The sequence below is a fragment of the Mytilus californianus genome, unplaced genomic scaffold (genome assembly GCF_021869535.1).
Source record: "Mytilus californianus isolate M0D057914Y unplaced genomic scaffold, xbMytCali1.0.p SCAF_11, whole genome shotgun sequence".
Classification (NCBI taxonomy): domain Eukaryota; kingdom Metazoa; phylum Mollusca; class Bivalvia; order Mytilida; family Mytilidae; genus Mytilus; species Mytilus californianus.
Window position 1 is genome coordinate 23,166,366 of NW_026262593.1, and position 16,378 is coordinate 23,182,743.

The window sequence follows — 16,378 nt, forward strand, 5'->3', positions numbered from 1 at the left end:
GCATGTTGTCCCAGTCGAATAGTCCATACTGCCAATCATTACAGAACATTAAGATGGTATTTTCGATACTCTTAATCTCTGTTGAATAACACCGTTATGTCATGTTCTTATCAACTATTATACTTATAGATGAGTTCAATAAAATTGGCAGTCCGTAGTCTAGTATATATTCCAAAATGAATGTCGGAACGTTAATAAGATATGTCAAAATGTAATCGTCACCTGATTTATGGTTAAGAGGAGATGCATTTACAGCACTGCATGATATTTATAGGATGTCAGTATTTGCAGAGTCTACTTGAACTTCTGTACACAATTCTTAAAAACAGTACTTTCATAGTATTTTGCTATTGTGATCATAAAGGCAGAAAATTAAAAAAAAAAACTTTTAAAATAATGACATTAGCTCAGGTAAAAATGCAGACACAAGACTTGCAAAAGCAAAATAAAATCTGTAGACGAGTAAATGATTGAGACCCTTTCCTAATAAAATTTGAGCTTTTTGACAGCAGAACATAGACTGCTTTTCGATAAGTCTACCTTGTATCTGTACTTAAAATTTCATATACATTTTCATTTTGACTAAAAAACATATTTTAAACCCAAAAATGGAAAAGTTGCCAATCTGTAAACTTGCGTGTATATTTTCACCTGGAAACAAAGACAATTACTTTGATCTCCATTTTCTTATTTACATTAATGACTAAATAAATGATCAATTTGAAATTAACTAAACTCAAACTTTAATTTTTTGAATTATTTAGATGAAAACCCTAAACCATGGATTAATTCCAAGATAATGTTTAAAATGTATTAGAGTTTTACAAATGCTTAGCAAAAATTAGAAATTGAGAAAGTTACTACTAGTACTATATATGTTAAGCTTTGATGTCTTATATCTGTTTTTTTGAGTATATTTAACATCAACCTACCAAATTGAATTGTAAGAGGGCATGATTTCTATATCCGGAGATACATCTACTAACTTAATTATTTTTTTTTACCCCCGAAACTTTTAATTTTAAGTGACTCGAAAATGATAGGGTCAATTTAAAATATTGTTTTGCGAAGATGTTACAGGAATCATAACTCGAAATAAACCAAAAGCGAACAAAACAGAAAAAAAATGTTTGAGAAAAAAAAACGTTTTACGTAATATGCGAAGAGATTACGCATAACAACAACCATAGATGAATTGTAATAGATAATATACCCTCTATTTTCACTTTCAGTTCTAGTTGAGACATTTACGTTTTGAACAAATAGACCAATTGTATGTATTTTCAAAACTTCGTACGTCAAGTATTTAACGAAGTGTAAATTGACGAGTTACTGCTAATTGTTCCGTGTCCTACTATGATGCACTTTTAGAGGTGTCAAAGTACAAATGTAAATTTGATTGTGTAGCCACATGTACTGGTTCCACATGTCGATCACCGGAATCGATTTATGCATACGCGTTGGGAAAAAGCTACTTACAGCTCTAGATGGCCACAATGTTTGTACCGTTTAGTCGACATCCTAACGAAAGTGTTACGGAATTTTGACTGCAGTTGCAAGACATTGTAGTGTAATGTAATTATCCAACAAATGTAAATAAATAGGTACAAATGACTATTTTAAATATGAAAAACTATATGTATAATGTTTGAAAATACAATATTTCATTTAATTGCAATACTCATAGAAGAAGACCATACCCTTATACTGATTGAGTAACAACAATATGAAGAACAACAAATAAGAGTTGTTTGTTTGCTCTGATTAGTGTAATCCTGGACTGTTTTCTGAATGTGATTAAATTTCCAAAAGTTGTCTTTCTTTGTATGTTATTATCGTCATTCACAAATACCAAAATTAAAGTGCATTTTTTATACATGTTGTATGTATTTCCTTTCCCGTAGTAATAAATGAATATCACCTACAACTATAACAATATAAACCATAATTCATTATTAAACATACATTTTATTACACCAGCTTGCATTTACATTTTAATGACAAGCATCTATAAAGTTTGCTGTGTGGCATAAATTTGGCTACAGAGTATTCTATAATGTTTTGTTGAGGCGCCAGGGAGACTACTGATTACCTACACAATGGCTATCAGCCAACCTTTGTTGACACAGTGTCATAAAAAAACCCTGGTAGTTAAACCCACACCCCATAGGGCATTTTGGAGTGACAAGGAAAACCACTCGTATTACCAATGCTCCAGTTTTATGTGCCCCCACTTTCCCACCCTATTTCCCGATAGATTGTTCAAGAATACTTGATTGCCATTTTGTGACAAATGTGTCCCATCTGTTCTGTATAAATGTATAAAGAAACTTCCCTAGCCTCATGTAAAATAGCTTTCCCCCCATTTTCAACTACCAAGTTTTTTATGACTGAATTAACTCGTTTTCTCTTCTGCTCTATGATGGGACCTGCATTTAAAGAAGCCAATATCTACGCTGTAGCATTGAAGACCATAATATAACCTCATTTTTGAGTAGAGCCTTGTAGCGTAGGATTGAACACTTAATGTTTTCAATTAAACCCTTCCCTGTCAGTTCTAATTCAGTTAAATCATTAACTTCACAGTAAATAAAAATGAAATTCGGAGAAGGTAACAGTTTTCTTTTAGTATCGATGAAAGAGTCCAAATCTTTAAATCGTAAACCCGGTTGACTAATCCAACAAGTGACGACCCTTTAGACTCCAGTCTAAGAGTGGTTCTACCATATTTCTTTGCTTCCACTTGGGCCGAAGGAACCAGGGAACTGCCAACAATTCATAATATCTTTGAACATGTGAAAACTTGTAGCTTGTTAACATTTTTGAACATGAAAAATTGTAACCTAATATAGCGAGAATAAGCATGCGATTTCCATCTTCCTAATTTCATTATCACCTCCTCCGACATTCCCAGCCGGGCCAGCTCGGTGGCACCCCCAATTCTAAAACTATGTGACCTAAAATGGCCTTTACTTATATGTAGAAAATTTAAAGCCTTTCTAGTATACTACTGAATTGGTGCCTAGTTAAGGGCATACCATTATAATGTATAAAAAGGTATTCATTGTTACAGCTAGGTCGTACTTTTAAGTAATATTTTGTGAGTTTTATTGGACAGTATTTCTTTGTGTTTCCTGGTAACCCCCTGCATTATCAGTGAATAACTCTATCTTCTCATTCGAAACCCATATACTGTCAGTATTAACAGTGATGCCAGTGTACTGTTTTAAAAACTCCAATCAAATTTCCAAATCAGCCTTAATCTGCTTGTTGACTCTAATTTTGTAATGTGGTTTCTTTACCACAATAGTTGAATTTATGAGTCTGCGACAAAAGGTGCGGCCTGGTGCAATAACTTTGCAAGCAGAATTCAGGAAGCCGCATAATCAAATTTTGTGTATCAAATTATATACCCAAGAAGGTGAGTATTGTAGTAGGCATAGTATTTTTGTCATAAGCTTCGCATACATCTTGAAATACCGTCAACGTATTGCCAACATAAGATGTTTTGCTTGGCTCAACGAAAAGAAAATCATATAAATAATGCAGAATATCAAATTTCCATATTTTTTCTGTATTATCCAATGTAAAACTTTGGCAAATTTTCCGAAATGGCAAAACTTATTGACGCCCCCATTGGAAGCATTTTATTAAAATAGTATTCACCCTGAAATTTTATCCCCAACAAGTCAAAATCCTGCGGTGCTATAGGCAAAATACGAAAAGCGGCCTTTACATCGCATTGGTTAAGAATCCAATGTTTTGTGTCTATTAATCAAATGTACTGTGCCTCGTCCACCGAACTGTACTGAACTGAACAATGGTTCTTATCATTAAAATCATGTATTGATTTATTCTCAGGATAAGACAACTATTGAATAAGTCTAAAATCACTATTCTTTTTAGGCACTAGCCCCATTGGTGATACTTGAAGGGTGGGAAAGGGGGAAAATTGAATGGACCAGCAATGCGACCAAGTTTCACTTCTTTTATAAATTGTTCCCATAAAATGTTGGGTAGCTGTATTGCACTTTTTTAATTGGAACATTCTCTTGGTCCCCTTGAGCCAAAATATTTTAAAGAAACACCATATTTGAAACCAGATAAAATTTTATGAGCTACATTTTTATGTGGGTAAAGTTCTATAAAATTTTCCAAGACTGACACTTTAACTGGAGTAATACCTAAGGAATAAAGATTAATACTTTAAGGCACTTCTTCCTTTGGCCTGGTTGTTACATTGTGCCCTTCTGTGCTTGCCACTGCAAATTTCGCATACATGTTTAAACCTGCAACGAAGGAAATGCGGACAGTCAGTACCATTATTGTAGTATTTACAAGACATATTTGAACTAGTACCCTGTGCTTGTTGATTTGTTCTTGTTACTAAAGTGTTTGATGATGCAGCTGAGTTTGAATTAAATTGACCATGATTTTGTGTATTTCCTCTATAACCTTCGGATTGCCCTGAATTTATACTTGGCATATAGGTTGGTACGTTTTGTCAGACATATTGGTTTTTTTTTCATTTTTTAACCCTGAATTGCTCATCATGTGTGGCTCAGTTTTCTGACCTTGTTGCTGCCAATCTAATGTCTCACATGTACTTTAGCAGTTCTTGTGCCCGGTTTCTGAATTTCTCCATATATACACTCATGAAGACTGAATGCAGAAGTCCGTTCGTTTTTGGACGGTTCGATTCCCGAAGATTCTTTTTTCAATGCAAATGTTCCCCCTTTTTATTTTAAAATCGCCCTCGTCAACCTCCTCAATTTCCTTCTAAGATTTTAGGAGAAAATGCAGTTCAATAAATTTGACCTTCCAGATGTTATTTCTAATTTTATGAGGCATATATGGCAGTTGTTATCAAACAGTCCGTTTCTATGTTTGTTGGCGTTTGCTTTTGTTATAGTTCAGTGTTTCTGTTGTTCCGTTGTTTTCCTCTTATACTGTGGATTCATTTATTTTCGTGGATACCAATTTTCGTGGATTGAGGAAAACTTGCATTTTCGTGGATATCTAATTTCGTTGTTTTGGCAAAGTCTGCATACATTCCTTTAGAAAATGTGTAATTCGTTGAACATTTAAATTCGTGGTTGCCCTGTACCCACGAAATCCACGAAAATTGATATCCAACGAATATTAATGAAACCACAGTAGTTGATGTGTTTCCCACGGTTTTAGTGTGTTACCCGGATTTGTTTTTGCTTAATCGAATCATGACTATTGAACAGCGGTATACTACTGTTGCCTTTATTTCCCCCACCGTGTCGTGAATGCTTGTCTCTTGTGTGGGGTGAAATCTATCGTGCTATGTGCCATTTCAAAGGTTTTTTTTGTGACGGATCATGCACAAAAGGGGGGAATATACATGCATCGTTATCCGACTCTTCGTTACCTGATGTGTTTCCATCTGTCTCCTGTGATTCCACTTGCTCTGCCGGCCTTTCTCTCTCCATCATCGTCCTACGGCTACGTCCTGGATGTTGAGCCTTTTGTGTCCTGGTCTCCTGTCCTTCCCTTGACGTCTTCCTCTTCTTCCCTGGTGCTCTGGGTTGCGATCCTCTAACGATGTTTTTTTTGTTCCACATTTTCTGGTTCTCGTGAATTTGTCTTGCAGTACTTGGTTCCTTGGTGGCAGCTTAACAAGTTCCGATTCAGGAATTCGAAATGCATAACACCATGTGCTAGCGCCACCTATCGGCGATACCATATATGGCTAAGAGCCAAACACCCACGCAATTATTTGATTGAATTAAACCAGATTACTGAAAATATAAAATTTTACTAATCTCTTTCATATGTATTTCAAAGTCGCAAAACCATGTATTAACAAAGTCACAAATCACAATATTTCACAAAGTCATGCTGCGTCTGAGTAGTCTATCACGTTGATGAGTCCTTGTTGGTAATTGTCTTTCAGTAGCTGAAGTCTGGTGTCTATTACGCTGTATAGGCGTATTTTTTGGTGGAAAGGCTCCAGTCCTCCTGCTGCATACTGGATAATTGTACATTATATTAATGCTTGGATCTTCTTTAATAGATCGATGATCTCGTAGATGTTGGGTAAGGCATGTTGAAGACTAATCTTAATCTTGTTGTGCCATAATTCAAGGTGGTCGGTGGTGCCGGGTGCTTTGGTCTAATAGTGGTTCCATAAAAAGCGGTATCCTTCAACCCCGAATTCTGTCACATTGTCGGTAAATGTTGTTATAGCGGGTATGTAGTCAACTTCGTCGATGACATCCAGAGTTTTCATGCAGCCAGACATCACAGACACGAGTGAGAAATTATTAACAGCTTGGATAAACTGATGAAACTTGCTTTAAATTTTAGCTCTCGTGACTTTTGATTGAAACAAGAACTACAGTTATTTGTTAAAACTTATTGTTTTATTCTATATCAAAATTTCCGAAATAAATATTTACAAAAAAATAAACAATATATAAGGTAAATAAATAAAAAGAAATTTAAAATTTCCCTTATTTTATTCTTAAGTTTTATTTTACTTTTTAAATTTTTGTCAGAATTTTACCACCGATTTAAAAATTGGTTGATATTTTGTCCAAAAAAATCTTTGTCAAAATCAATGCATTTTCCGGGCTAATTTATAAGATATTTCGACAAAATCGCACATATTTTATTATGCATGTTAGGCACATTTCCCTTAACTTAATAGTTGAATTCAGTATCCTTTATAAAAATTTAGCAGGTAAAATACAGGTAAAAAATATATCTTTAATTCAGAAATAAACTATAATTGTTAAAACAACAAAAGCGACGTTTTGCATTTGCGCCAATCTGCACTTCATTTGCGCCAATTTTTGTTTTCATTTGCGCCAATCGTTTTTTTCTTCATTTGTGCCAATAATTTTGTTTCATTTGTGCCAATTTACAGCTAAACACAAGTAATGTGACATAAAAGTTGAACAATATTTATTGATATAATAGTAAAAAAATACCCCTTCCGTCTGCCATCTGCCCCCTGCTCAACACGGGGAGGTGGAAGTGGGGTTTCGAGCAGGATAAACATAAAAAAAACCCACCTTATGTTGTAAACTTGCTATAAACCTGCAATTGAATGTAGACAAACCAGGATGACAATATCCACAGAGACTGATAAAATAAAAAAAATATTTATTTCAGACTAAAAGAGTAGGTCCGGTAAGGGCCGATTTTGGCCTCAAAATTCAGGTTCATCTGATGAAAGATTTTGGACACTTTTTAAACACTTAAGTGTCTACTTCAGTCGATTCAATTAGTTTATGTGAAAGATTTGAACTGATTTAGTCATCTTATGATGTTTATTTTTATTTAAATTTCTTATATAAAATTGAGAATGGAAATGGGGAATGTGTCAAAGAGATAACAACCCGACTAAAGAGAAGAAAACAGCCCAAGGCCACAAACGGGTCTTCAACACAGCGAGAAACTCCCGCTTCCGGAGGCGGGCCGCAGCTGGCCTGCAAACAAAAATGTGTACTAGTTCAGTGAAAATGGACGTCACACTAAACTCCGAAACATATAAATGAACTAAAATTAAAAAAAAACACACAAGACTAACAAAGGCCAGAGGCTCCTGACTTGGGACAGGCGCAAACATTCGGCGGAGTTAAACATGTTTTATGAGATCTCAACCCTCCCACGATACCTCTAGCCAATGTAGAATAAACAAAAACACAGCAATACGCACAGTAAAACTCAGTTTAAAAGAAGTCCGAGTCCGATGTCAGAATAGGTAACAGAAGAAACTCAGCAAAATGACAATGATACATAAATTAACAAAGGACTACTATCAGGTACTGACATGCTTGCTCCAGACCTCAATTAAACTGATTGAAAGATTATGTCTTCATCATATGAAAATCAAGTACAATCCCTCCCGTTCGGGGTTTAGTATCATACCATCATAGAATATATCAAAAGAACATAACCCGTACCATGCCAACAACTGGTTTTAGAATAAAATGTGTTTATTTCCGATGCAAAGACCCTATGAGTGAATCAATATTAATTCCAAAATACGCCATCTTTAATGACCTGACAACAGTATCGTAACTATATCCCTTTTGATAAGTCTGTTTAAAGGTTTGGTTAGTTTTTGAGGGGAATGACGACAATTTGTGCTTTGTATAGAGTATTTCCATTAAAGATTGGATGTGAAATACCTGAACGTATGAGATGTCTGCATGTTGATTTATATTTACGAATGATGTCCTTGTACTGATGATAAAATTTAGTAAATGTTTTGACTAGTTTGTGATATCGAAAACCCTGGTGTAATAATTTTACAGTAATACAGAGATTTCTTTCGTTAAAATCAAATACGTTGTTACATACACGAGCGAATCAAGCAAGTTGAGATACATAAACACCATAAGATGGTGACAAGGGAACGTCACCATCTATGTATATTTTTGTAATTTCTATAACCATTTATGTAAGGTGATCATTTATTGAATCTTAACATTTGCTGAAGGTTTATATTCAATAAAATGTATCCATTGAGGTAAAAATTTCACTAAAACCTAATTGGAGATTGAATTTAAAGAATAACTTTGGTGAAAAGTCGATTATGCGGTTACTGCAATTGATTCTTTCGTTGGAATCTTGTTAAAAGGGGGTGCATTAAGTCTATAATCAAGATCTCAAGATTTTTTTATTTTATCATTTTGTTTTATATTTCATTTTTATTTATGAATACAGGTATTTCTAATAATATATTTGTCTAACCATTTTGTAGTTTTACTCTAAAAAGTAAAAAGTAAAATTAAAAAGTATATAGATACCGCGGTACTTTAAATTCCTGTAAGTTTCAATTCAATCAAAGGCTTTATCATACCCGGCTCGAAGAGGAATAGTAGAAGGATTTCCAGATGAGTATAAAGGACCACTCGCCCAAATCTTTTCGAATGTAAAATTGTGATTATAAAATACAGGTCAAATTCGATTTTGACGGTTCTATTTAAGGAAATGCCTCAAAATAATCTTTAAAATAGTATTTTCTTTTGTTTCTGGATTTTATGTTCAGTAATGCTTGACCAAACCTTTTCAAATTTAAAGAGTTAGACAATGTCTTGGACTATAACATACCGATCAAGAGTTATGACCTTAACTATCTTTAAAAATGTATTTCTTTGGTTTAAGGATGACATTTATATACCTTTCGACTAATTTGAAACCAATGTCTTGTGCTAGAGGACATTGTCAAGTTCGGTTTTTACTCTTACCAATCGATAGTTATGTACCCTATGTTTTCTTAAACATAAAATACAGTTTACTGCAAGCGTGGCTATATGGTATCTTTATATCATCTCATTCAAATACTCAGTCATACAAATGCTCATTATAATTCCGTGATCATTCTAACGACCAATCTGATTTTTTTTTCCAACGTAGGTCTCTATACCTTGATAATGGATACTTTGTACTAGGTACTAACAGTTTAAATGTTATACATCGAAGAGTTAGAAATATATAGATAAAATACTGTTTCAAGATAATGATAAAAAAGTTGTTTCAAAATGTTATTTGCATTTCACCAATCAGGATGGGGTATATGGGTCATTTTCAAAAAATGTCGAATTTTGAAATTGCAAAATTGATTTAAAGTTACTAATTCAAACAACCATCGTCATAAGCAATCAAAACAAACAGTACTTATAGAACAACATATAAAAAGATGCAATCTTGATAATGTCATACAAGAATATATTAAAACATTAGGTGGTGCAATATTTTGTCTCTCCTGTTACTATGTTCAAAAGAAATTTCGTGTTATTCAGAAGAGGTTTCGATAAAATTTTGAGCTTGATTTTCGTACCCAATAAGATGGAACTTCTATATATATTCATTCTGTAAAATGGTAGATTATTTGTCAATTTTCCATGCTGTACTGAAAACTGCCTCTAAAAAAATGGTTTTCAAAGGGTATAAAAATAACCATAATAATACAAGTCTACGATAGCAATTCATAATGTTCAGCATTTTGTCTCTCTTTCTAATAAACCCAACATCATGTAATTCTCTCGCATGTTGGTTTACTTTTGTCTTTATTTCATTCGTAACAGGAACGTACGTTAATGATGTATCACCATAATAAGTTCTATCCTGTTACCATTTTGTCTATCATGTTACCGATAGCAGAGACTCTTTTCTCAAAAAATCTTACGATAAAATTAATCGTAAGTCATACTGAAATGTGTATGACTTACGTGTATTTTAACTCTTAAGTTTTTTTGTGAAAAGAGCCCCAGTATTGCATCTGCAAATGATAAATTGCGATTATTAAGGCGTTATAACCTTTAGATGAGTTCGAACAAGGAAACATTTCTTTATGTGTACAACTATCTGTAATTATAAAATTTTTAAAGACGTTTCTGTCTACTATTGTCTATCCTGTTTCTGTAACCATAGCAACCATAGTAACAAGATAGACATAACAGAATAGACAAATTTCTTCATTTTTGAATGCTGTAGTGAAATAACTACTCCCTTTGATAAAGAAATAATGTTTTTCTGTTGTGATTTTGGTTTCCAACACGTTATTGCACTTTTTACAAGAATAATATTGGTTTAATTAATAGATATGTTGGTAACAGCATAGACATGACAAAAAGATACCTACAGTAACTGTTTTTTCACTAAATGTCTTGAAATTTTTTTTTTCTCTACACTGTTATACAAGAAACGTGCTGTGTTAAATGTTTAGATTACTTTGCGCTTTTGAAATCAACACTGACGAGTTCAATATTCATAGGGAGAACAATTTAACGGTTGATTTAAATACATGTAGCAGTAACATGATGGACATGAACTTGATGTTCGCTGATTGAATTTAGTTTGTAGAAAAGATGTTACATAAAATAATAATAAAGCTGCGATTTTTCGTTAGAGTTATTAATAACATTCTAAAAAGGTCCCTTTTGCAGATATCAAGGCAATCAGAAAATATGAAAAAAATCATTTGAAATGTGTTACCCTGACACTGTACGCACATAAATTATGCAAAAATCGGACTTAAATATATTTTAATCTTATCAAAATAGGTCTAAATCGTGTTTATTATTAATTTTCTGACTCATAAATTCTACAAACTTTCATTTAAACACTTACAAATTCATTTTCGATTAGAAATGCAAAATTTAGCATAGGTGTACTGAAAATTCGACATTTTTTGAAAATGACCCATATGTTATTTGTAACCTATTTGAATATACCAAGTTAATGAAGGTTTTCTGGACTGTTTCTTTTGAGGCAATTATTTTACATTCTGTATTTATGTTTTGTATATAGAGTTTTAAATCTTTATTTTCATTTAATCGATATCCAAAATTGTAATGAACAATGACATTCATAAGTTATTGTCCCTAAGTTGAGGCAGCAAACTAGTTTGTAAAGCTTAGTAGTTTTTCTCTTTTGCCAGAGTTGCTTTTTTATAAAATTTTAACATTTTTTTACTTCAAGTTGTGTTTTAAATCAACGACTATACATGATGATTATTAAAGATTTTGATTTAAGCGCAGTTGATAACATCTATGAAATTTGTATATTATTTTAATACTTTATCATACATACCGTATGTAAAATATCTTACATGTTCTCACTTGCGCTCACATTTTAATCATTCGAAGTTGAGAAGAAAAAGTCCGATTTTCCGTATAGACACCCGTTTACGGTATATTCACACAATAATTTATAATCGATTTCCTGAATAAATTTGAATAACTATTTTATTTTATTTTCATGAAATACAAAACTTCAAAATGTTGTTAAAGTCAGTTTTTCCCAGATATTGTTATTAATTTTTTTTTTACAAATTAAGAGGCCAAATACTGCACTTATCATCCTTCGTCCTTTAAAAATTGTTTTTCAAGTTGTTTTTTAAAGTTGCTATTAAACGTACTTAATATTATGTCTACAAATAGTAATTTTGTACGATTTTTTATTTTTATAGAGATTTTTGTAGACTGAGGTTATCAGAATTTTTTGAAACCCCTTATAATAAGAAAATAAGAGAAAGAAACTCTAAATGTTACCACCTTTCATTACCGGTGTGCAAAAAGGATTTTAATACTTTTAAACATTCCAGCAGCGCCTACATACGGGGTATATATCTCCCAGTTGATACGATATTCCAGGGCTTGTATTTCCTATCATGATTTCCTTGATAGAGGGCTCACAAGGAAGCTACTAAACTAAGAGTTCCAAGTGGTGAAGTTGAAATCGTCCTTTCGTAAATTTTATGGACGCCATCACGAGTTGGTTGACCGTTATGAAGTATCCGTTTCACGAATGACAACGGATATGTTCCAAATGTTTCAACTATAATCCTGTCCCCTTTTCCTCGGATGTGATCTTCCGAATTAGACTTATCACCGGGTTTGTACTAACATGTCCAACACGACGGGTGCCACATGTGGAGCAGGATCAGCTTACCCTTTCGGAGCACCTGAGATCACCCCAAGTTTTGGTAGAGTTCGTGCTGCTCAGTCTTTGGTTTTGCATTTATTATGTTTTTTCAGGAAGATGTATTTTTTCTTTTAAATAAACTTTTCAGAATTTTTGATTTCTTATAATGTTTTGTTTTTCAATGTTTACATGCAAATACCGTATAGCGGAGAGTTTGATTTCTTAATTGACTAAAACAATCAGAAGACATCACAAATTTCCCGCCAAGCCAATATTGATGGATTGATTAAAAAGTTGTGGTATATTTGCTTATGAGATGACTATCCAGTAAAGGAAAATGATCAAAAGTGTGATCCTTTATTTATAAACCGGTTATCGCTCAAGTCCAGGAATGACAAATATAAAACGCCTAATGGTGTTTTCTAAATTTGAAAACATGAAATCGTTAGTTTATCATAGCGGCATGCAAATCTTCAATTACAATCCTTGTATCTCCATATTTTCCTATTTTGAACGGTCATAGCTTAGACATAAATCAATTAACTGAAACGAAATTCAAATTCTATCAGTAACTTAAACAGCTCAAACAACTCAATCAGTTAATTGAAGCATTGATGAAAACGATGGAAAATTGATATTTCAAAGTCAATAATTATTTTAAGTCCTTCAACTTTGGCAAAAATCCCTTAATCTGAACTAATTCAAGGATGCTCTGTATATTTTTATGGTAAAACCATACATAATGGTTTCAATCAGAATCTTCTATTAAATTGGCATCTCTTTCGGTAAAATAGTCTTGAAAGTAAATTAGTCAACTAACAAAGTTGACCGATTAGTAAAAGTATCTGAAAAACTGACCATACCTCTAAAACTTAACAAATTAGGTCAAGCTCAAATAAACAGTACTAGTCAGACATTTAAAACTTGCAACCTTTTAGTTTTTTATGTGTTTGCATAAATCAAGCCGTTAATATTCTCGTTTTGTATTGTCTATATATTTGAAGTGTAGACTTTTGCTCCACGTTGAAGGTCGTATGGTGTCATGTGGTGCTAGCATCAACGACATTTGGTCTCTTGTAGAGAGTTGTCTCACTGGCAATCTTACCAATTCTTCTTATTTCTATATTTAAACTATTTTGAATCGAGCGTCACTGATGAGTCTATTGTAGGGGAAACGCGAGTTTGGAGAATACAGTTATAAGTCTGAATGGTATATTTTATGGATGTTTTTATTATCTGAGAAACAGACCTAACCACGAAACTTAAAATTGAATAATGAACTATAAAACTGGGGTTAAAGTCGGATTGACACTTCTTGTCGGATATGTAAATCATATATCAATTTAATCTTGCCTATGTCTTATAGTATCTGAGAAACAAACCTTAATGAGAACTCAATATTGATCGATGAATGATGAAAGTAAGGGCAATGTCAGTTTACCTTGCCAATTAGACATGCACATATTACAATCATTCAATACAACCAACATTGTCCACCTATTGTATTTAGTATCTAAGATACAAACCATCAAGCTTACTAAGACAAACCAATAAGCCATAAAAAAGGAAGTAAATTTTAGACGAACCATTCGCAACTAGCATGTACACCTTAAAATCATTTCACAAACTATACTTGGTATACTATGAGATTTCTAAAAAAAAAAAGACTCATGAAAAATACATGAAATAAGCATTGATCAATGAAACATGAAAATGGGGTCGAGGTTAGATGAGACCGTTCAATATTCGAGTAGAACTAACAGGCATTGCATACGCTAATTGTAGTTGACCAATTGCTTTAAAAGTATCAGACAAGAAGCGAACCATGAAAATATAACATTGTCTAATGAATCATGGTCAGTTGAAACCTACCAGCATTCAGATCTTCTTCGCAACTGATATAAAAATAACTATACCGAAAGATAGAGACGCCGGATTTGCATCCCTATTTTTCGCATTATGTGGCTTTCTTCGCAGGCGAAACTATATCAAATATGGATAGAAGAATTACAATGCTCATAATAACGATCGTCTAAATATTTCTAATGAATTATTTTAAGCCGAAGCATACGGCTAATTTAAAGCATGCTTAGCTTAACAAGGGGTAAATTCAGAACATATTGATGAGACTAGTAAAAAATACCAGATACTTCATGTACCACTCACTTATAGAGAGAAATAGGGTCTGTATTTATTTTCAAAGAGGTCATGGTGTTTCGAAGTTCAAATGGAACATACAAAAAAATATGCACAATTTAAACTGGACATAAAACAAAATTATCAGACAAAATGCAAATCGAACCAAAAGCAACGGACAACTAGCAAACGTGTTAGACGAAAAGCAAAATTATCGGATGAAAAGCAACGCCAGACAAAAAAAAAAATCCCGGACAAAAAGCACAATACCACACGACCCCAAGGTTTCCAAGCAAATTGAAATTGAAAAACCAAATACATAACTGTAATTTCTATTCTAATGCATCATAAAAAGAAATAATGCATTACAGCTTGGAAAATGAACAAAATTAAAATAAAATAAAATTCCGCGAAATTTCATAATGATGTTTGCGCATTAATGTCATGGCATATGCATGAAAAATTTCAAGCGGAATGTTATTCTGCTACTTGTATGTTTCAAATTCGGATAATATCAAAATGAAGGTTTTAAGATATTTGTTATTTCAGTTTAGATTCTATTGCATTTATCGAACATTATATGGATTTTAGGAAATCAATATGGTGGTTACCCCCTACGTTACGACATGTCAATTTTCCATTTGATGGTAAATAGTGTCCAATGAACAAAAAATTGTTAAATAGAAATTGAAAATGTTTTAATTAGGAATGTTAAGGATTTAACACATTTTTTCTTTGATGTGTAAGCTGTGGCGATTAACTCACAAACTGAATAAAAAGTTTTTTTTATTCAGTTTGTGAGTTAATCGCCCAAGTAACACATCAATAACCTGACTTTTGTTCTGTTTGTGGGTAAATCATCCCAGTTTACACATCAATATTATCTAGAAAAATGTGTTTAATCCTATAATGTTCCCTTTTTTCCAATGGAAGTCGACAATTTTCATCCTTCATCTAATTCGATTATTATTTCGTTTAATTTCTGACCTTGCATGAAATATTTGCTGCTGGTCGTTTTCTTAACAACAATCGATCAATCATTAGCATGTATGCGTTGAAATACTAGACGTCTATTTTATGTATATTGTGTGCATTGTGTTTTATATTAAAGGACGATTCTCGGTTTCAGTCCCCAGAATCAGTTTCTAGTTTGAGGGAAATTTACATATTGTAATTTTTCATTTTGATTTTAACCAAATGCTTTATTAAAACATACAAACACGCAACTGTCAAATCTTAATCAAACTATGTACAGAAACTACATTTGTTTTGGTTTTCCTGCACATGCTTATTCTTGTTTCTGATTTGATAAACCCACTTTATTTATCTTTGGTTGGTTATATTAGGGGATTTTCAGAAATAATCCAAATTCCACAAATGCGAAATCATTCAAATTACCAAAATTGTCAAAATATATCGCCAATCTGATAAATGTTCCTTAACTCGTCAAAATAATTATAGTTATATAAAGGAAAATAAAAATGAGATAGACAAACTGTTACTATAAATTTGATAAATAGAATGTAAACTTTAGATATCTGATAGGATACTTCATAATTGGATAGGTATCTGGATTACCGTTCAAATAACGATAAAATTATTTAAATTCTGATAAAATATTCATAATTCTAAAAATAAAATTACGTTAAACACCGAATAATTTGGTGAATCAGAAAATTCTGCTACAGTTTAAACCTTGTATGATTAAAAATTAGAATGTAACACTTGAACATACAAAATTGGTCGAAGACTGTCTATAATGTGCACTTCCCGTTATAACGAGATCCTCCTATCGCATGGAATGTTATGACAAAGCAAAATTTACTGATTT